Genomic DNA, 21,767 nt, shown 5'->3' with positions numbered 1-21,767 from the left:
TTTGGGATGTGACCCATGTCTGTTTTAATGAACTACAATGACCATAATCCATTGCGCCTGTTCTTTCCGGCTCGGACAGTGAAAAGTGTTTTTTCTGGGTCGGATACACTTTCATGCCTGCAATGTTAGGTTAGATACACACAGACCACATAGACTACATGAGAGAAGAATGTACACAACACAATGATGAGAGGGATAGAGAGAGTTTGTGAAAATATGCCTTATCTACATTGAATAACTAGTCAATTATTTTGTCAGACAGTTTTCAGCATACTTAGGCAGGCTAGCCTAGCTAAATAGGATGAACAAAGACAGTTACACAGAGTTAATGTTATAGTTGCTGGCTGGCTGGTTGGCTGCTACTGCCTGAGCAGAGATGATTACTTTCAGGAATTAAAAATAATAAACTAATTATATAATAACTAGGCAATATACACATCTGAAATATTTGGTAATTTCCTATTTTTATATTGATGTCTAGGCTACCTACCCAATGTGACATGAAAGAGACAGTGGAATATTTTTGGCAATTGAATGTTTACCATTTTTGGCTGTGGAATTTCCATTGCAAAGCTCTAAAATCATTGGAATATCATTATTTCATAGTGCATTTAATGTTTAAAAGTCGAATTCCCTGATTTATTCTTTCAATAATCGAACCAAAAGCGACCTCAAAAAGCACTATTCGCTCATCACCGGGCTCTCTGAAGCGGCTGCCAAACGCAATTATGCTGTTCATTGTAAATATCATAGTATGATGTTAATACATAGGGAGAGCGGATAACTCTGGATAGTTCACGATGAGGACCACCTATAGCGTAGAGTGAGTGATTTAGTTTGATAGCTGATGAAAGAAAGGGTTTACACTTTTCTCCTTTAACACTCAGAGCGCTGGAATTCAATAACTAGTAGAATGGCCATGCCAGTCATTCTGACCGTTGATATTTGAAATTGTATAAATATTCCATAATAAATACTAAATTAATGCATTTATTATGGTAAAATAGGTAATAAGAAACCTCAGCACTCAAAATGCAAATCGTAATCAGTCACAAAATGTGTTGATTGATCCAGAAGCACATAGACTGTAATACTAAAATAAGGTGATAGTGTATTTTCTGACTAAGACAACAGTTGCCTACCAAGCTGGCCCGTCCAAACAAATCCTAAACTATATTAAAACTAATTTCACATTACAATATTATTATTATTGATATGGCTTAAAGACTAGATTAAATTGATAATGGTCTGATGGGTGACAATCCTTATCCCAGTCTGCTGTTCCCACATGCTTCAAGAGGGCCAACATTGTTCCTGTTCCCAAGAAAGCTAAGGTAACTGAGCTAAATGACTACCGCCCCGTAGCACTCACTTCCGTCATCAAGAAGTGCTTTGAGATACTGGTCATATATCACCTCCACCCTACCTGACACCCTAGACCCACTCCAATTTGCTTACCGCCCCAATAGGTCCACAGACGACGCAATCACAACCACACTGCCCCAACCCATCTGGACAAGAGGAATACCTATGTGAGAATGCTGTTCATCGACCACAGCTCAGCATTTAACACCATAGTACCCTCCAAACTCGTCATCAAGCTCAAGACCCTGGGTCTCGACCCCGCCCTGTGCAACTGGGTACTGGACTTCCTGATGGGCCGCCCCCAGGTGGTGAGGGTGGGTAACAACATCTCCACCCTGCTGATCCCCAACACTGGGGCCCCACAAGGGTGCGTTCTGAGCCCTCTCCTGTACTCCCTGTTCACCCACGACTGCGTGGCCATGCACGCCTCCAACTCAATCATCAAGTTTGCGGACGACACAACAGTGGTAGGCTTGATTACCAATGACGACGAGACGGCCTACAGGGAGGAGGTGAGGGCCCTCGGAGTGTGGTGTCAGGAAAATAACCACGCACTCAACGTCAACAAAACAAAGGAGATGATTGTGGACTTCAGAAAACAGCAGAGGGAGCACCCCCCTATCCACATCGTGGTGGAGAAGGTGGAAAGTTTTAAGTTCCCCGGCGTGCACATCACGGACAAACTGAATTGGTCCACCCACACAGAAAGCGTGGTGAAGAAGGTGCAGCAGCGCCTCTTCAACCTCAGGAGGCTGAAGAAATTTGGTTTGTCACCAAAAGCACTCAAACTTCTACAGATGCACAATCGAGAGCATCCCGTCGGGCTGTATCACCGCCTGGCATGTCAACTGCTCCGCCAACAACAGTAAGGCTCTCCAGAGGGTAGTGAGGTCTGCACAACGCATCACCGGGGGCAAACTACCTGCCCTCCAGGACACCTACACCACCCCATGTCACAGGAAGGCCATAAAGATCATCAAGGACAACAACCACCCGAGCCGCTGCCTGTTCACCCCGCTATCATCCAGAAGGCGAGGTCAGTACAGGTGCATGAAAGCAGGGATCGAGAGACTGAAAAACAGCTTCTATCTCAAGGCCATCAGACTGTTAAACAGCCACCACTAACATTGAGTGGCAGCTGCCAACATACTGACTCAACTCCAGCCACTTTAATAATGGAAATTGATGTAAAAATGTATCAATAGCCACTTTAAACAATGCCACTTAATATTATGTTTACATACCCTACATTACTCATCTCATATTTATATACTGTACTCTGTCATCTACTGCATCTTGCCATCTTATGTAATACATGTATCACTAGCCACTTTAAACTATGCCACTTTGTTTATATACTGTACTCGATACCATCTACTGCATCTTGCCTATGCCGTTCTGTACCATCACTCATTCATATATCTTTATGTACATATTATTTATCCCTTTACACTTGTGTGTGTATAAGGTAGTAGTTGTGGAATTGTTAGATTACTCGTTGGTTATTACTGCATTGTCTGAACTAGAAGCACAAGTATTTCGCTACACTCGCAGTAACATCTGCTAACCATGTGTATGTGACAAATAAAATTTGATTTGATATTATCAATTGTCAAATAGAAAATGACGAGACTGATGGCCTGTGCATTCCAGATGTTTTGTTTGCGAAACCCTATCAGAAAGAGCAGATTCCAAAGTTTTGAACTAATTAATCTAACTAACTAATCTATTTTTGGCACACAAAAAAACCTGTACAAATTGTGCAGATGGTCTCGGTTTCAAAATATTGCTTTTTCTTAGAATAACCGTGGCTCCATGTATTCCTCAAGGGAGTAGGCGTCTGGTGACTAATCAATGGCCATTTGGGATATTCCATTATATTCTTACTGTAAAATGTGTGTTGACTGTGGTAGGACTGATGTCTGCTAAACGAACAAGTTGATTTCATTGGCATGGCGCAGCTACGAAGCTCAGATAAATACAACTCAAAATCTGTTCGCTTTAAATAAATTGCATTGTTTGTTTTTTTATGACCCTCCTAAACAAAATATGAACAGGTTTATTTGTGATTGTGTATATTAACACTAGAATGGCGGAGTGTAACATGTCTCAAAACAAATTTAAATGTTTAATTACTCTAACAATGGCAAAGTAATGTCCCCCTTGTCCTTCGCTTTTCCTATACAACACATTGTCATTGTTAGAATCTTAATATCGCAAACAGAACTGGAGTTATAACCAGTTTAAGGAGGGCATGTCACTTTTCAGAATGATCTTCCCCAGCCTGCTCCGCTCCTTCTCCGATAGTTGAAATGAACGATGAGGGGAAATGGACGATGCATAATTATGTAATCATCAATTGTGAATGAAGAACAGGGCGGCCATTGTATTCAGGGCTATTGTATTAATCTATTCTAATTATAATCTCAAAACGTTGTACCCAAAACCAGTCCACCAAATCCAAGCCGTTTCATTAGTCTACTCTAGGCCGACTTGGAGTAAGCTACACAGTGAGCGTGCATAATTTACAATGGGACCAAGACTGAGAGGAGGAACTTGCTGCTGGCCTGTTGCTGTGTTTTACAACAAACATGCTCGACTTGGCTGCTATCAACGCACACGTGTGTTCAAGCAGTGCATAAACAACACCCATGAGACCAGAAGAGACTTCATCATGAGTCTGGCACACAGGCTGCGTGAGAGACACGAGGTCCAAGTAAAGATTCCTTGCGTGCAAAATTGTGCACTGGTTTCGTGGAGGAGAAGCTGCAAGGTTGGCAGATGCACTTCGAACAGAACCGGACACCCAATCCGGCTGCAAGTGACTTTTGTGGGAAGCGTTGCATTCAAGTGAGTTAAAGGATAACAACCAAATGAGATCCAACTATTGCATGAAGACGCACACAATACTGTAAGCAGGAGCGAGGCCACAAATAACTGAAAATATGACTATTTTTGACCGCTGTCATATCAACACTTATATTCATTAAAATGCCATTATTGCTTTTGTGCTGATTTTCACCGTTCACAAGCACGCTATACGGATATTTAGGCTACTGATATTTTCTTCATTGACCGCGTGTCTTGCGGTTTGGGTATTTCCATTTGTTTTGTCATTATAAACATAAGCTTTTACTGTGTTTCAATACACATGCTTTTTGTTTCATAGTTGTTGTTTTTTCGTTTTTACATATAGCCTACAGTAACAAACTAATGAAAATGTTATGTTCTTTCAATTACTTACATTTGGTAATGTTACCTAACAACTTCATAAACACACCTAAATGACATTGGAAATGAGGCCTTGCTTTTCTAGTTAAATCGATTTATTTGACTGGTGGCTATTGGTACTCATCAAGGCCCGACTCTTCTACTGTTAAATATGCATATGGTAATTTTGACCGTCGTGAAGTTTTGGTCTGAAAGTACTGCTAAACCGGTGGGTTTAAGGTTTTTAATTGAAATTACAAAAGTGTTTAGGTATTTTCTCTCCATTAGGTCAACGGGGTTTTGATGGTAGAGTGATGTATGGCAGTTGAATGTTTTGGTAGACAGACACAATAAAGACTTATGATTTAACTAGTGTCACAACACAGAGCTGAATCTAACCACGTGGTTGGTGACATAAGGTGTACACCAGAGCGATCCTGACTTCATAAGACTGTGTACCCTAAAAGTGTAGCCTTGCAGTAGTTCACTGTCAGCGTTGACCTAGTTTGACCTAGTTCAAAACAAATCAGAATGGAGAAAGGCCACTTAGAATGAATTTGCTGCCATCTTAGGGTCATGCACTACTCATAAATCATATTAAGAACTTATTATTCCCAAATAGAAAATTCAGTCATACGGTCAAAATGAGAAAAAAAAATGATATTATATATTGGCGCTATGTCGCCCAGCCCTAACTATAGAGAAGGCGTAGCCTAAAGCTTACATGTTAACAGTAAATGAAGGACACAGCCTCATTAGCCTGTGCCTGAAATGGTACCACAACATAACATTTGATCTTTTACATTTTACAATACAAGGTTATCCTGATATATCCTTAATCCTCTCCAAATTCATAACTCATAGCTACAAGACAAGTTCAGAGTCCACTGAAGCTATTGCTTCATTGTAAACCACATTTTGTTGCCTTTTTGTACTTCTGAAATATGATTTTAAAATACTCTGTCAAGCTAGTTATTGAGAGTTCAAATGGGGGCCACGTTAAATCAGAAAGCAGGCAGGCAAACTGCCTGTGGACGTTATGTTTGACACCCCTGGTTATTTTGTGGTTAGCTAACCATTTAACATAACGCACTGCTGAATTTCACAGTCACACAATCTCACTTTTAAACTGCTGAACTCAATATGACATTCAGTCATTGGATTACTGCATTGTTGGGTTAAGAGCTTGCAAGAAAGGCATTTCACTGTACTTATGCAAGTGACATTAAAACGTCGATCTTGGCAGTCAGTCATTGAATTGCATACTGCACACCTATTCCTCTAGGCTAGTACCTCTAGGCTTAGGCATTTTGTAGTAAATGCTACGGCTAACAACTCATTATGTTATGTCTGATTTGCATTTCTTATATATGCCATTTAGCAGATGCTTTTATCCAAAGCGACTTACGTTCATGCGTGTATATATTTTACATATGGGTGGTCCTGGGAACTGAACCCACTATCCTGGCGTTGCAAGCACCATGCACTACAGAGGACCACTCTTCTTCCTTTCTTGAGGGCGTGAGGCAATTAAAGTAACATAATATGCATTGCATTCCCTGCCAAGTGTTTCTCTGTGCCCATTGTTTTCCCCCTAGTTCACAAGCAGCACAAAGCGTTAAAACATCTCCTAGGTTTCCAATGAAAATGATTCTGTATTCATAACAAATAAAAGATAAGGAAGTGAGAGTGACATGCATGCCAGGCAAATTTGACCTTGCTTAAAGACGTACTCCGGGAACTTTGGTGACTACTAATGATCTGTTAATCCTTCCGCTTTGGGCTGGATGTGTCAATGAAGTTCATACATGCATCGATAAGCAGAATAAGTCTTACCTCAATTAGCCACAAAATCCCTAGTTTGAAGGCGACTGTTTTTCTGGAAGCTGTGCTGCGCCATTTCTCCTTCATTGTCCCCCGTGCGTGCCGGCCCCATATCAATTCGAGTTGTACCAGTGAGCTTCAGCCCCTCGCCATTTGAGTGACGTCTAGCAAAGGGGCACACACAGCAGAGCGGGAGAGAGCAATGCCGTGGGGCACAGACTGTATCTGCACATATGTAACATGGTGCTCAATCTTCAGGGACCACTTTTGGCTCGGGAGCGCTACTTTCAGAACTGCTGTCTAAAAAGTATACAAAAGGGATCTCTTTAATCTATCATGTAGATATGCTGACTGGTAATGCAAGGGAGAGTGCTCTGCTGATATGGTGTGTGAACTGATAAGTAACTCTTCTAACATGCTTGTGTTGGTGTCCTCCGATCAACCTGAAATGGTCACTTATAACGAACTATAACATATAGTTGGGAAAACTCTAGCTTGCCTTGTATGTATGCATGTATGTATGTATGCTAACATGTAATGTAAAGTGTTCAACTGATAGTGTGTGTACTGAGTATGAGTCCCAACAGCTAAATCAATGAGTGTTCAAAACTCTTTCCATAACAGACTTACCAGGTGAAAGCTATGATCCCTTATGCTATGCCACCTGTTAAATCCACTTCAATCCGTGTAGATGGAGGCAGGTTACATTGTTATTTTTAAGCCCTGAGACAATTGTAACATGGATTGCGTATGTGTGTCATTCAGAGGATGAATGGGCAAGATAAAATATTTAAGTGCCTTTTGAACGGGCTATGGTAGTAGGTGTCAGACGCACCTGTCTGAGTGTGTCAACAACTGCAACGCTGCTGGGGTTTTCACACTCAACAGTTTCCCGTGTGTATCAAGTATGGTCCACCAAACAAAGGACATCCAGCAATCTTGGCACAAGTGTGGGAAACATTGGAGTCAACATGGTCCAGCATCCCTGTGGAACACTTTTGACACCTTGTAGAGTCCATGCCCCTATGAATTGTTCTCAGGTCAAAGGGGGGTGCAACTCAATATTAGGAAGGTGTTCCTAATGTTTTGTTCACTGCGCATGTGAACCCATGCCTCTGTGCCCAATGCACTCTTCCGTTCAAAATGAGCATTTCAGTAATTCGCAGGATAAGTGTACTCAAGGAGGCTTATGTTCATCATGCCTTTCATTGTGTTCTTATTTGTATTTTGTTCCCTACTTCCCCCCCTCCTTCCTTCCCCTTTTTCTCCAGGCCCTCTCTTTGATCTTGCTCCCCTTCATTCAGCCTCTAACCTCTTCTTCCCCGTGAGCTTCGTGGTAGCAGAAAAGGTGCTCTATGTCCCCAGTATGAGACTCTGTGTTCTCGTGGCACACGGCTTCAGGATTGTGTCCCCCCCCCCCCCCCAAAGGGTGGGTAGTACAGTAGTTAGCTTGGTCCCAGATCTGTTTGTGTTGTCTTTGGTCATTGTTGTAAAGACAACACAAATGCATCTGGGACCATTTGGAGTGAGTAGTACCCTTCCAACACAAACGCCCATAGGGGTGTAATGGGGTATTAAACATATCCAAAGCATAAAATAAGCACTTTAACAATGGACCACTCTCTGGGGCGGTATACCGGAAACTGATAATAAACTTAGTCTTGGACTAAGAAGCACTTTCAATTATCCAAGACGAGGCTTAAAGACCCAATGCAGTTGTTTGTGCTGTATATCAATATCAAATCATTTCTGGGTAACAATGAAGTTACTGTAATAGTTGTGGAAAAAAATTCTCTGCCAAGAATTTAGCTGCAACTGTCTGGGAGTGGTCTGAATGGGATGCTATTGGCAGAAAGGTTTGGAACCTTTGTTATTCGTCTACTCTGAGTACACAAAACATTAAGAACACCTGCTCTTTCCATGACATAGACTGACCAGGTGAAAGCTATGATACCTAATTGATGTTACTTGTAAAATCCACTTTAATCAGTGTAGATGAAGGGAAGGAGACACGTTAAAGAAGGTATATTCAGCGTATTAACTCATTTTCCGCCTGGTGATGTCACCAGGCAAGCCGAAACTCCCGCCCATGCAAACAGGCTAATTATAAGGTCCTTTGTAGATTCCAGCAACTATCAGGATATAACACTGATCAAAGGGTGGCCGCGATAATGCAGAATTTTGCGTTTTTCATACCGAATTAAATCCAATTCATACGAATTCATCTTGCTGCGTTTTGTAACAAATTAATTGAATTTATTGAAATTTCTGCTCGGCAGATTTCAAAACTCACACGGCCCCTGTCAAATTTTGTCACACTTTTACAGTGTTAGTTTCGTCAGCTGTTGTATAATATGATACAAAACAAGAAAAACTGACCTTTAATCTGTGTCCAGGAAACGAGCCCTCAGTGTCTCTCTTCAGCCACAATTTCAAACAAAATTGTACGAACTAGACAGCATTATCAATTTGGAGGGTATTATTTGGGTGATTTACAGTCTTTTAACCAGAAGGGGACTAGGGTTCCAATCTGGGAACTCCCCCCCCCACGTTCAGCTGGAAGGTGGCGCATGGAACGCAAAAATATTCCTAAAAATATTTAACCTCCACACATTAACAAGTCCAATGGCTCAAATGAAAGATAAACACCTTGTTTATCTACCCAGCAAGTCAGATTTCTAAAATGTTTTACGGCGCAAACATAGCACATATTTATATTAGATCACCACCGAAACAAAAGGCAAGCTGCGGCCATTTTGTCCCAGAAAAAAATAAAATTTAAAAGTAGGATTAAAAAATAAATAATTCACTAACCTTTTGAAAATCTTCATCAGATGACAGTAATATTACATGTTACACAGTACATTTAATTTTTTTCCAATAATATGCCATTTATATCCATAAATCTCGGTTTACAGAATCAAAATGTGTCTTTTTACTTTTTCCCTTTATTGACCAGACACTTGAAGAAAATTTCCTGGCTGATGATCGGAGTGCTCCTCACCACACACACAGTCAAGACCTTCAACAGAAACTGGGACTGGGAATCTGAATACACACTTCACCTGTGCCCTGAAAGCATGCCATCCTGATCTCCTCATCCTTGGCCTCATTTAAAATAAACTCTCCGATTGTTCTTATCGTCTGTTGTTACCCCCCCAAAAAAAAAATGTTTAACCATTTTTTTAAAGCTAAACACATTCAGTTGTAATTTCTTTCTTTCTTTATATTCATGAGTCTGGGAGAGAACGTAATGTAAATGTATAGTCCTAGGCAATGCTGTTGGTTCATTGATTGTGCAGGCCAGCTTACAGAGTTGGACTACTATCGTGAATTTCTATTTGATTTTGAATAGCCTAGTAATAGGGATTCTTTTTATAATTATAAAAATGTTTTAGGGGGAGCACATGGGGAGATTGGCGGAGTCAGGTTATAGACCTGAGCCAACTCCTCGTGCTTACCGTGAGGAGAGTGTGACTAGTCAGGCCCCATGTTATGGGACTTTGCGCAGTGTGTCTCCGGTGCACATGCACAGCCCGGTGCGCTACATTCCAGCTCCTCACATTTGTCAAGCTAGAGTGGGCATTCAGCCAGGACGGATTGTGCCGGCTCAGCGCTCCTGGCCTCCAGTGCGTCTCTTCGGTCCAGGATATCCTGCGCCGGCTCTGCTCACTGTGTCTCCGGTGCGTCTCCACAGCCCAGTGTGTCCTGTGCCAACGCCCCGCAGTTGCCGGGCTAGGGTGAGCATCCAGCCAGGACGGGTTGTGCCAGCTCTGCGCTCCAAACCTCCAGTGCGTCTCCACGGCCCAGTATATCCTGTGCCAGCTCCAAGAACAGAGCCTCCAGCGACGGTCCACGGCACGGGGCCTCCAGCGACGGTCCACGGCACGGGGCCTCCAGGGTCCCTCCCTGCACCAGAGGCGCCACCAAAGTGGGGGGAGCCAGAGGTGGAGCGGGATCCGTGTCCCGCACCAGAGCCGCCACCGAGGATAGATGCCCACCCGGACCCTCCCCTTTGGGAAGGGGGTGTACTGTCATGCCCTGACATTAGAGAGCCTTTTTATGTCTCTATTTGGTTTGGGTGGGCATTCTCTGTGTTGTATTTCTTTGTGTTTGGCCGAGTGTGGTTCCCAATCAGAGGCAGCTGTCTATTGTTGTCTCTGATTGGGAATAATACTTAGGTAGCCATTTTTTACCACCTATGTTGTGGGATCTTGTTCTTGTATTGTTGCTGTTGAGCCCTACAAGGTTTTCCCTTTCTTGTTTTTCCTGGTTATCATTAAAGAATATGAGTAACCCACCTCTCTGCATCTTGGTCTCATTCGAATGACGGTCGTCACACCTTTCTAATTATTTCTACTTTTGCATATTTTTTTCTACTGAATGTTATTAGATTTTCAACCAAAACCTAATATTAGATAAAGGGAACCTGAGTGAACAAATAACACATCAATTGCATACTTATTTAATAAACAAAGTTATGCAACACCCAATGCCCCTTTGTAAAAAAAGTAATTGCCACCCTACACTCAGATGGTTGTGTCACCCTTAGCAGCAATGACTCCAACCAAACACTTACTGTAGTTGTTGATCAGTCTCTCATGTCACTGTGGAGAAATTTTGGCCCACTCTTCCATGCAGAACTGCTTTAACTCCAACGTTTGTGGGTTTTCAAGCATGAATCAAATCAAATTGTATTAGTCACATGTGCCGAATACAACAGGTAGACCTTACAGTGAAATACTTACTTACAAGCCCCTAGTCAACAATGCAGTTAAAAATATGAGTAAGAATATGAAATAAAAGTAACAAGTAATTAAAGAGCAGCAGTAAATTAACAATAGTGAGACTATATACAGTGGGGTACCGGTACAGAGTCAATGTGCGGAGGCACCGGTTAATTGAGGTAATATGTACCTGTAGGTTGAGTTATTAATGTGACGATGCAAACTGTATATGATAACAGAGAGTTGTGTATACATGCTTCGCCCATGTTCGATTGTTGGTGATGTGGACACCAAGGAACATGAAGCTCTCAACCTGCTCCACTGAACATGCACCCCTGAGGGGCCCCTGTGTTGAGGATCAGTGTGGCGGATGTTACCTACCCATACCACCTGGGGGCAGCCTGTCAGGAAGTCCAGGATCCAATTGCAGAGGGAGGTGTTTAGTCCCAGGGTCCTTAGCTTATTGATGAGCTTTGAGGGCACTATGGTGATGAACACGGAGCTGTAGCCAATGAATAGCATTCTCACATAAGTGTTCCTTTTGTCAAGGTGGGAAAGGGTAGTGTGGAGTGCAATAGAGATTGCATCATCTGTGGATCTATTAAGGTGGTATGCAAATTGCAGTGGGTCTAGGGTTTCTGGTATAATGGGGTTGATGTGAGCCATTACCAGCCTTTCAAAGCACTTCATGGCTACAGTCGTGAGTGCTATGGGTCGGTAGTCAATTAGGCAGGTTACCTTAGCGTTCTTGGGCACAGGGACTTTGGTGGTTTAAACATGTTGGTATTACAGAGTCGGACAGGGAGAGGTTGAAAATGTCTTTGTGGACACTTGTCAGTTGGTCAGCGCATGCTCGCAGTACACATCATGGTAATCCGCCTGGCCCTGCGGCCTTGTGAATGTTGACCTGTTTAAAGGTTTTATGCATGTTTCAGTGTTATTTTCCTCAAAGCGAGCATAGAAGTTGTTTAGCTCGTCTGGTAGGCTCGTGTCACTGGGCAGCTCTCGGCTGTGTTTCCCTCTAATGGTTTGCAAGCCTTTCGAAATCCGACGAGCGTCAGAGCCGGTGTAGTATGATTTGATCTTAGTCCTGTATTGATGCTTTGCCTGTTTGATGGTTCGTCAGAGGGCATAGCGGGATTTTTTTCTAAGCATCCGGGTTAGAGTCCCGCTTCTTCTCCCGCTCTAGCCTTTAGCTCAATGCGGATGTTGCCTGTAATCCATTGCTTCTGGTTTGGGTATGTAATTACGGTCACTGTGGGGACGATGTCATTGATGCACTTATTGATGAAGCCAGTGACTGACGTGGTGTACTCCTCAATGCCATCGGAGGAATCCCGGAACATATTCCAGTCTGTGCTTGCAAAACAGTCCTGTAGCTTACCATCTGCTTCATCTGACCACTTTTCTATTGATTAAATCACTGGTGTTTCCTGCTTTGATTTGTGCTTGTAAGCAGGAATCAGGAGGATAGAATTATGGTCAGATTTGCCAAATGGGGGGCGAGGGAGAGCTTTGTATGCATCTCTGTGTGTGGAGTAAAAGTGGTCCAGAGTTATTTTCCGTCTGGTTGCACATTTAACATGCTGATAGAAATGTGATAAGACCGATTTATGTTTCCCTGCATTAAAGTCCCCGGTTACTAGGAGCGCCCCCTCTGGGTGAGCGTTTTCCTGTTTGCTTATGCCGAAATACAGCTCATTCATTGCGGTCTTAGTGCCAGTATCAGTCTGTGGTGGTATGTCGGCAGCTACGACAAATACAGATAAACTCTCTCGGTAGATAGTGTGGTCCACAGCTTATCATGATTACCTCAGGCGAGCAAAACCTCAAGACTTCTTTAGATATCGAGCACCAGCTGTTATTTACAAAAATACGTAGTCCGCCGCCCCTCGTCTTATCAGACGCCACTGTTCTGTCGATACAGTGTATAACCAGCCATATGTTGATAATGTCGTTGTTCATTCACGACTCCGTGAAGCATAAAATATTACAGTTTTGAATGTTCCGTTGGTAGTTTAATCTTCCGCGTAGGTCATCAATTTTATTTATTCCGTTTATTTTTATCCACCAAAAAACTCCTTAGTCCTTGCCGATGACAAGCATACCCATAACATGATGCAGCCACCACCGTGCTTGAAAATATAAGTAGTACTCAATAACGTGTTGTGTTGGATTTGCCACGAACATAACACTTTGTATTCAGGATATATAGTTAATTTGTTTGCCACATTTTTGCAGTTTTACTCTAGTGCCTTGTTGCAAACAGGATGCATGTTTTTTTTAATTCTGTACAAGCTTGCTTCTTTTCACTGTCAATTACGTTAGTATCGTGGAGTAACTACAATGTTGTTGATCCATCCTGTTTTCTCATATTACAGTCATTAAACTCTTAACTGTTTTACAGTCACCATTGGCTTCATGGTGAAATCGCTGAGTGGTTTCCTTCCTCTCCGGCAACTGAGTTAGGAAAGATGCCTGTGTCTTTGTAGTGATTGGGTGTATTGATACAGTACACCATCCAAAGTGTATTTAATAACTTCACCATGCTCAAAGGGATATCTAATTTATGGATACATCCACCTATAGGTTCCCTTTGACTCATTGGAAAACCACCCTGGTCTTTGTGGTTGAATCTGTTTTTGAAATTCACTGCTTGACTGAGGGACCTGTGTGGGGTACAGAGTTGAAATGTATTTGGCTAAGATGTATGTAAACTTCTGACTTCAAGTGTGTGTGTGTGTGTGTGTGTGTGTGTGTGTGTGTGTGTGTGTGTGTGTGTGTGTGTGTGTGTGTGTGTGTGTGTGTGTGTGTGTGTGTGTGTGTGTGTGTGTGTGTGTGTGTGTGGAGTCAAATATCGAAATGATATTGTCTAAGAATAATGTTGTGATACTTAACTGTAAACATTTGTTTCTCCATCACTACACAATTGTAGAGCTGTGCTGTGTATTGTGTGGTCCTATTGAAATGATGCGTCCCAAAAGTAGTGCCCTATATTGGAAATAGGGTGGCAATTGGCACACATACAATGTTCCTCTAAACTCCCTCAGATTAGCTCAGTTCAGATATACTGTTCAGCCAAACCACCACCTGACCTGACTGCATGGGCATGTACAGTACTACTAATCCCTAAACCCGATTCAGTCTTGATATCCCTGCCAAGTTGTCATACCTAAACCCATGTGCATTCTCATGTGGCATGTCCCTGCAGATGACATCGGAGCCCATATGAATGTGGGGAGGACCTACAAAAACCTGAACAAGTTCAAGGAAGCTGAGGAAGCCTACCTGGTTGCCAAATCCCTCATGCCACAGGTACTGTATGTCACAAGGCCAACAACGCCTCAGCCCCCATGTGTATTTAAGAGGGGAAACATCAGTTGTTTGTTTTTCAGAACGTTTCTCCTTCATCATCCTTTGAGGGACATGACAACGAGAGGAATCGGTAGCTGGGAGGTAACAGCAGCGAGTGGGAAGAATAGTGTCTCATTGTTCATTGTGCCAGGCTTTTAGACAAAATCCCTCTGTGTTGTGTTTTCTATTTGTTGTCAGCTGCATTCACACTTTATTTTTTTTTTTGTTTACCTTTTATTTATCCAGGCAGTCAAGTTTGAACAAGGTATTTTGTACAATGATGTCCTGGCACCTGGTTTAATCTCTACACATGACAGATCATTGATCAACAGGACAACCTTAAAGGAGCACCTTTTTGAAATCAACTCAAAAAAAAAAACAAATGGTCACATGCTTCGTAAACAACAGGTGTGAACTAACAGTGAATGGGTTACTCACAGGACTTTCTCAACAATGCAGAGAGAAAGTAAATAGAGAAATAATAGAAAAGTAAAACACGTAATAAGATACACAATATACAAGGGATACCAATACCGAGTCGATGTGCAGGGGTACGAGGTAATTGGGTAGATATGAACATATAACTATGAATAAAGTGACAGATAATAGTGTTGCAGTGTTCAGTCCCAGGGTCTTTAGCTTAGTGATGAGCTTGTAGGGCACTATGGTGTTGAATGCTGAGCTGTGGTCAATGAACAATATTCTCACATCGATGTTAGATTTGTTGAAGTGGGAAAGGGCAGTGTGGATTGCAATAGAGACTGCGTCATCTGTGGATCTGTTGGAGCGGGGTCTGGGATGATGGTGTTGATGTGAGTGAGCCATGACCAGCCGTTCAAAGTATTTCATGGTTACAGATGTGAGTGCTACATGGAATAGTAGGATTCCTACTTAGTCCTGTATTGACGTTTTGCCTGTTTGATGGTTTGTCGGAGAGCATAGAGCGATTTCTCATCAGTGTCCGGGTTAGTGCCCAGCTCCATGAAAGCAGCAGCTCTAGCCTTGAGCTCAAGTGCGTATGTTGCTTGTAATCCATGGCTTCTAGTTAGGATATGTACGTACAGTCACTGTGGTGGCATTGTCATTGTATGCACTTATTCATGAAGCCAGTGACTGATGTGGTGAACTCCTCAATTCCATCTGATGAATCCCAGAACATATCCCAGTCTGTGCTAGTGAAGCATTCATGTAGCTTAGCATCTGCTTTATCAGAACATTTCAGTATTGAACGCGTCACAGGTACTTCCTGTTAGATTTATTTTCTTCTTGTAAGTAGGAATCAGGAGGATAGTGTTATGGTCAGATTTTCCAAATGGAGGGGGAGGGAGAGCTTTTTATACGTCTTTGTGTGTGGAGTAAAGGTGGTGTATAGTTTTTTTCTCTCTCGTTGCACAGGTGACATGCTGGTAGAAATGAGGTAAGACAGATTTCTTTTGCCTCTGGGTGAGCCTTTTGTTTGCTTATGGCCTTACACAGCTTGTTGAATGTGGTCTTAGTGCCAGCATAGGTTTGTAGTGGTAAATATAGATAAACTATTTTGGTAAATAGTGTGGTCTACAGCCCTCAAACTCAACTCTGGACCTCGAAGCCAGATCCACTAACTTTTTGTCATTGTTCACCTCTAATCGGGGACTGATTTCGACCTGTGTCACGAGGTGTGTGGAATTAATTATCAGGTAGAACAGAAAACATACAGGCTCCGGACCTCGTAGGGTAAGAGTTGAGTACCCCTGATCTACAGTTTATCATCAGGCGAGCAGAACCTTGACACTTCCTTAATATTAGAGGTCAAGCACCAGCTGTTGTTAACAAGGACACACACCACCCTTTTTGGCATAACTAACCAACATTTTGGTTAATCTCTCAGCACTATTCTCAAGTGAATGTGCATTCCCAATAGAACAGAGGGTAGAGGCGGATTATTTACTCTCCGCTGTAGTTTTATCAGGGTACTCGCACATTGGCCTCTATCGCCATCTTTCTCTTCTGAGTGCCGGGGGATTAGTGCCTGGTCCGGGGTGAGCAGTATGTCCTGTGCGGCTGACTCATTGAAGTAGAAATTTTCAACCAAATTAAGGTTAGTCATCACTGTTCTGATGTCCAGAAGCTCTTTTCGGTCATAGGAAATGATGGTGGGGAAACATTATGTACAAAAGAAGTTAAGATTAGCGACAACCCCCCCCCCCCCCCCCCCACAAAATAGCAGAATGGGCCAGGATTCCGTAAAATGGATGTTATACATTCCAGCGCCATTCTTTGACATTAATTTAAATGTTTAGTCATCAAATCATGTTTAGCTGTCTAATGCTAATCAGTGCAACTCATTCACCTCTAGTCTGTTATGATGATGGAGGTCAATAAAGGCCATGCCTCTTATCTGACTTCCTACCCAAACCAAAATGTCGGTTATTTTTCACTTTTTGTGGGCTCGATGCGAAGTTTCTCTAGAGATAAATCAGATCATGCCCGAACTGTGCAATGTAAGTAGGGAGTTGTAGATTCCAACAGGCCAATATTCTACAAAATGAAGTGCAGCTTCAATTACCATAATCAACTTAAAGGGGCACTTCTTCACGCTTGACAGATCATTGATCATCATTTAAATGTTAAAGGTCTCCTGAAGACTTGTCTTTGTAAAAACCTTTGGCATTAATTGATCATTTAATAGTCTGAGCTGATGCTCAGCTGTCTAATGCTTAGAAATGCAGCTCCGTCGCCTCAGCTCTGATGAGGTTACATTTTTAGAGGTCAACGGGAGGCCGGCCTAATTTCCTACCCCAATCCCTCAAAGTTGGTTTATCTCAGGAATCAAGGAAATGGCAGTGCCTCAGCCTGGCCTAGTGGTTGCGCTGCAGACTCTAGATTACATCTCTACTGTCGGTCTCTCTCTGTAACTGCCCAGTTCTCACTATTCTATTGTTCATAAAATAAAAACCGAGTTCTGTGATCCGATCTCCTTGTAAAAGACCTAATGAAATAGCATCCCTACAAACATGACTGGCATGTGAAAGCCCTTTGGTCATTATTGTAGGTAAGCGTTGATGTGGTGTTTCTTTGTCATTTATGAGTGACAGTTCCCTCAATTTATCCACCCCAAACTTTCAGAAGAAAAACAACTTCTGGACTATGGCCTATTTGATTAATAATAATTTGAAGGGCCTGACTGTATTTCCCATGCGAGGGGTCAGCTTCGAATCAAATGACGATTTTGTGAATAAGCAGCGGGGCTGATTTCTTCAATTTTATCCTCACGAAACGGAACAGGCGAGGCCTTGTCTGAGCTTTAAAGAGATTTTTCAGCTGAAGCATGCAAGCGGCTATGGCCATCATGTATCGACGACCGATGCTGAAGGGACTGAACAGGATTTCCGCGTGGGGCCCAATGATAATTGCTTTTGATACACTACACTTATTTTGATCATGCCTCTTCATTTGGTTTTCCCCAAACGAGTTAACTCTATATCCAGATTTCCCGCTTCTGTCCAGGAATCCAACGACTGACAACCCCATGGCATGAAACGGACAACATGGTGCATTAGTACGTGTTTTATACGATTCTGTGAGCCTGTCGATGGAGGAAGTCCCTGCCTCAGTCTCATGTTCTCATAATGTATTTGAAAGAATGTGTCACGACCGTCTGAAGAAGAAGTGGACCAAAGCGCAGCGTTGTGAGCGTGCATTACTTTATTTATATAAATGACGCCAACAAAACAAGAAACAAAGACACGACCGTGACGCTTACAAGGGCTATAGTGCCACAAACAAAGATAACCTCCCTCAATAACAAAAGGGAAAAGGGCTGCCTAAGTATGAATCACAATCAGAGACAACGATAGACAGCTGTCCCTGATTGAGAACCATACCCAGCCAAAACATAGAAACACAAAACATAGAAGTCAGAACATAGAATGCCCACCCAAATCACACTTTTACCAAACCAAATAGAGACATAAAAAGGCTCTTTAAGGTCAGGGTGTGACAAACTGCGTAAACTCTGATTCGATTAATCGGTTTAGAAAACATAAAAGAAACAGATCTTCTCTCCCTCTGGCTGTATGTGTGGCGAGTATAGAAATGTATGACTGGGATATATATACAAATTTGATCTTTTCTTCCAAGAAAATCCAACTGTGAAAAAATTCCACTCATGTTGGCCATGACAGAAGCATATTGCCCACATCAGAGGCTGTCGGTGGCTTTGAAATTATATTGATATGCTAGTTTTCCAGCTCAGTCATTACTAGGCCTCTAAGAAAGTGACTTGTTGTCTCTTCTGTTGATTGCTTTGTAATTTTAAGGCCATGTCTGAAACGTCGGTACAGATGTAGGATCTTAATTTGAGCCAATTTGCTACAGCAGGAAAATAATTCTGCAGCAACAGGAAATGTGAATTATAATTAATGGACATTTTTCGTTAGGGCAAATCAAATTTGACATTTTAAAGTGGAAATTACAAGCTTAATAAACCTTTTTAAGCCTTGAATAAACTACACGTTTGCATTTCCTGCAATGCCATCTCTCAAATTAAGATCCAAAATCTCATGAAAAGTGATGTTAGTGTAACAGTTAAGAACTCCACAGCTAGCTTGGAAAGTCAAGGATGGAGCCATCCAATTGTTACCATTTGGGTGGCTCAACAAGTTACAACGTTATCAGAGGGAGGGAGGTCATGTGCGTTGCGAAGCAGAGGATCACTGGTTCGAGCCCAGTATCGGGCAATCGGGAAAGTGGAGGAAGCTAAGCTGTTAGCAGCACACTGACCCGGGTAACAGTAGTGCCATGACCCGGATGCACAGTTGTGCTCAGCTTGACGGCTTGGATCTCTGTGGGGTGAGTATAACAGAGTTAAGAACGTACCATAAGCTCACTACATTCTCTACGTCATGGGTTCTCAAACCTTTCGGTGCCCGGGGACGCCTTTTTGTGATGGCAAGTTATTCAAGGACCCCTCAACTCGAGTGAGATAGAAATAGCATGCAATGAGTTTTACAATGACTGGCCGTGCATGGCCGGACATGGGCCCTGGGAAGGAACATCATTTGTTGTCAAATTGACTGGGGGCTATTTCTATATGTTTGACGCTTGGCCCAGTCAAATTGACAACAAGAGATGCTTTTTGACAATATAAGAAGGCTGCACCATTCAAGTGCATTTCTGTGTGTGCCCAATATTTTTTGGGTGGGATAACATATTGTGAAACGTCATTACACTATTACTGCAGATATGAGTAATAATATATATGAATAATTTTGCACGCCCAATTTTTCCGTTTTTGATTTGTTAAAAAAGTTTGAAATATCCAATAAATGTCGTTCCACTTCATGATTGTGTCCCACTTGTTGTTGATTCTTCACCAAAAAATACAGTTTTACAGTTTTATCTTTATGTTTGAAGCCTGAAATGTGGCAAAACGTCGCAAAGTTCAAGGGGGCCGAATACTTTCGCAAGGCATTGTAGTTAGCAAACCATGCAACTGCATGCTCTGAAAGACCTACATTCGACAATATTTGCCTTAGTATAGCATGATCAACTGTATCAAACGCCTTAGAGAAATCAATAAAAATTGAGACACCGTGCTGTTTTTGTCAATGGCTTCAGTGATATCATTTAAAACCTTCATGGCTGCTGTAATTGTGCTATGCTTCTTCCTGAAGCCAGATTGGTACATTGATAAAATAGAGTTAGTAAATAAAAACTCTTTTAGCTGTTCACTTACAAGGGTTTCAAGTATTTTCATCAGGGGTGACAGCTTTGAGATTGGCCTATAATTATTTAAAATAGTTGGATCTCCCCCTTTTAAAAGTGGGAGGACAAATGCTGATTTCCAGATCTTTGGAATTTCATTACATTCCAGGGTTAGATTGAACAGAGATGTAAGTGGTTCAGCTATGAAATCAGCTGCCAGATTTAAAAAGTAGGGATCCAAAAGATCAGGACCTGCAGGCTCTCTCTGATCTAAGGATTTCAGGGCTTCATGTACCACCTGCACTGAGAATGGCAAAAAGCTAAACGTTTGACCAGCTCTCACTGGTTCATCCACACAGGGTTATACAGAGACAGAGGACACTGAATCAAACAGCCTACCAGATGATACAAAGTGCTCATTGAAACAATTCAACATTTCAGTTGTCATATATAGCAACAGAGTCCTTCAATACACATGACATTAATTCATTAACATTACTGTTACCAGACATAGACTTAATAGCCTTCCAAAACTTTCTAGGGTCATTCAGGTTATCAGAGGTAACAGACATAAAATATTCAGACTTGGCCTTCCTGAGAAGAAAAGAACACTTGTTTCGTAATAGTTCACCTGGCAAACTAGTGTCCAGTACCCCTAACCTGTCAGAACGAAGTTAATAACAAACCAAAACAACTGCAAGCATATAATATAGTGTGATCTAATCTCTTTCATGTGGAACAAGCATCATGGATCAGTTACTGATCAATCGTCAACAAATTAGAGATAAGGACTCGTTTATTATGTTACCCTTCAAAATCATTCCAGGGAAGAAGTACGCCACCCGTGTGGCGCCCAACCACCTGAACGTTGTACATTAACCTGACAAACCTGATCCGTACCAACTCTACAGACAGGCCATCAGCCTGAGGCCTGACTTCAAGCAAGCCTACATCAGCAGGCAAGGCCCCTTTACTAACATCCTACATCAGTTGGCAAGGTGGTTAGTTTACACCATATCAGAATAATGATGTTGAACAAGGCTGTTGACTATTTCTTAACATCCTTCATCAGAAGTCTAGGGTGATGTACAATCTACATCATAACTGTTTAATTACAACCTTGAGCATACTGATATTTGAATGGTTATCATATACGTCAGTAGGCACTCCATCAGAAGTTGAATTAATTAATTTACAACATACGTAAGCAGTCAATTACATGAATTCAGCTCGGCGAAGGGTCCATTGACTGCTGACGTAGGTTGTAAATGACTAATTAGACTTAAACGAATCAATTACATAAGCAGTCATTCTAGATTCTATGTTGGACTTCGGCGGTCATGACATTTTATTAGACAGTTATTGTTATGCAATTGACTGACGGTATCATGGTAATTGACCGTTAATGAACATAAACATGGTTAGCATCTCCAGGCCTCCACACTTACAAGCCGCTGATGCGTGCCTTTGGAACATCTGCATTTATAAAAGTATAATAAGCCATTTAATATACACCATCACAATAAATCAATTTATTTTAGGCAGGGCCGAACAAACATGATATGACGAAAATGTATTTCAGAAAAAAACGAATAGGAGTCA

The 21,767-nt window shown here is 42.0% G+C and overlaps 1 pseudogene; it reads left to right on the top strand.

Moving 5' to 3' along the window:
* The window catches only part of LOC123990342, a 60,369-nt pseudogene that overhangs the window by 32,497 nt on the left and 6,105 nt on the right, over positions 1-21,767 (top strand).

This window comes from Oncorhynchus gorbuscha, linkage group LG02 (genome assembly GCF_021184085.1).
Source record: "Oncorhynchus gorbuscha isolate QuinsamMale2020 ecotype Even-year linkage group LG02, OgorEven_v1.0, whole genome shotgun sequence".
Taxonomy (NCBI): Eukaryota; Metazoa; Chordata; class Actinopteri; order Salmoniformes; family Salmonidae; genus Oncorhynchus; species Oncorhynchus gorbuscha.
Note: the sequence above shows the minus strand (reverse complement) of the source record. Positions and strands in the feature narration are given on the sequence as shown.